Genomic DNA, 2,413 nt, shown 5'->3' with positions numbered 1-2,413 from the left:
TTCCTCTTTCTTCTCGGCGCGCGGCAGTCGAGCGCCCTGCCTTTGCGGTCTCGGTTTGGGCGAAATCCACCTGTCGCGGCCGCGCACATTCCCGCGCCGCTCCCCCGCAGCTGACTTCGGCCTGAAAATATCCTCTGGTATAGTGTCGGCAGCGGGAGAATCAAAATGTTCATCCGTCGCCTGTCACTGTCCGATCGCGCTCGAGTGCCCCGGGTGTGGGCGATCCGCGACCCTTCTCGAGTCTCTCCTGGAAGCCACCCCACTTGATCGGGCCGCTGCGTTTCTCTCTGCGTCGTCGCTCTCGTCAGTTGTCCCAGCCGATCTCTATTGTGTTCTCGTTGCTCACTCTTCTTCATGATTCCCGCGTCTTGTTAGATCGATCGAACAAATCACCTATGGGCCTACGTGTAGCGTCAATCCTGAGTCACCGGCACCAATTCTTCCTACGGCCCGGCCTGCTCTGACCGGAGCCTGTCGCGCGCAGTTCTCGCGTCAGCCGAACTCTTCGTGTCAGAATGGTTTTCGCCTCCTCTCGAACTTTTCAGGTGTCGAGGTTATTTCGCTCCCGACTTTTCGGTGTCAGTATTTTGCCTCGCCCAAAGGCTGCGCGCCAGCTTCGCAAGTAAATTCGCCGCTCTAAAACGATATTCCTGCTGCGGTAGTGCTCGCTTGCGTCGGTGGTATTCGCTGCGTTAGGTATACCCTTGTCACGCGAAAGATTTCTCTACCTCGCGCCGTTGCGTTGTGTTAAGACTGATGAGATGGGTGGGATGACGTAAGTTACAAGGCGGTACCCTTCCTCGGCGAGTAAGATGTTGACGTGTAGGACCGTCGGGAGAAATGAAGGCGCAGCGCAAAAGTGTGCTAAAGAGTGAATAATGTTTATTACAACACAACGAAAGAATGGTAAGATACATTACTGAACGCAACCCGGTTAATCGAACGAGCTGAGCTTTCAAAGAGCTTTCCTGAGTCGTAACTCACTTCGTTTCGGCGCTGGTGCTAATCCAGAACTATATCTTCCACGTATCTCAATAGTTTACTTCGTTCAAACGTTACGAGTAACTCGCTAAACTTCCCGAAATACACATTCAGTAGGTCCTGATAATCTCCGACTACACAACCCTCTACTCCTCAACTGCTCACTCTTAACTCTCTTCTCAAGCTCAACTCCTATCCGTCACTCCCTCTCCAAACTCTTTTTCCGAAACTGCTACTACTTCACAATGCGCTTCCAAAACTGCTTATGCGTCAGCGCCGCTGCGTGCCCTTTATGCCCCTCGCGGCGCTTGCCCCATGAGATTCAGCTCCAGTAGCCTTATCAACCGCGCGCGCGCTAACACGTACGCTCTCTGTCGCGCACGCGGGCTACGCTAACAACGTTGATTCCACCGAGTCGATCGCCTCACTGGCGAGCCCCGTGATTGGCTTGTTGCTGCTTACCAGCGGTATGTCGTGTTATGGTGTTCGGTGGTCAGTGTAGTTGCGTGTGCGACTAACTTCCGAACGCTATCCCGAATTCTACTGCGCGAAATCGCTCTATGTTCCCCATCTCCGATTACCCCGCGCGTCACAGTATTATTATGACATTTGTTCGCCCAATTAACCAAAGCTATGCCGTAACGATTTTAAGGATCGTGCTCGCCGCAAGTGCGCATGCGGCACAAAATAAGCTCGATCAAACAACGTCGCAATAATGATGCGCAAGTATATATAGTATAATATATAATATATATATATATATATATTATAATATATATATAATACAGTCAAGGATACTCGTGGTCGATGAGGTAATACTTGTGTCCGTATCCTGCACGCGTGATCTACCGAAGTCCGAAGCAAAAAACTTAGTTTTACCAAATTGTCTTAACACATTGTTCTCAGTCTTTTTTTCATAGACCGTTAGACAGAAATATGGTATATAGTATTATATAATTAATAGGTATGTATGTAGTATATATATATATATATATATATATATATATTGCCGGTAGAAGAAGGAGGCTGAGCGAGGGACAGTGGAGGCAACGGGAAGGACGCGTGGGCATAAAGTAGGTGTTTTGTACCCTACATGCTAGGTCGCTCTCCTAATTATAAACACAGGTCTACTGATAAAAGTTTATAAAGGAAATCTATGCTGAGATACCCCCTAACCATATTAAATGCATATTAATGACAAAATATAACTCCTCTGGTGAGATACTGCGCATGCGCTAACACACTAACGTAGCCAGTTTGTGTACTGGCTGATATACTCAGACGGGACCCTACATGCAAGGTCTTCCTGCTATTTCTTAAATGATTTCTACAGATGGAACGTTATCATATAAATCTATGCTAGGATAACTCCTCTTCATCTTAAATGCATATACTTGCATTTCTTTGCAAAATACGATTTCTCTCGGGAGAT

Source organism: Priapulus caudatus, unplaced genomic scaffold (genome assembly GCF_000485595.1).
Source record: "Priapulus caudatus unplaced genomic scaffold, Priapulus_caudatus-5.0.1 Scaffold1252, whole genome shotgun sequence".
In the NCBI taxonomy this organism is placed as follows: Eukaryota; Metazoa; Priapulida; class Priapulimorpha; order Priapulimorphida; family Priapulidae; genus Priapulus; species Priapulus caudatus.
Note: the sequence above shows the minus strand (reverse complement) of the source record.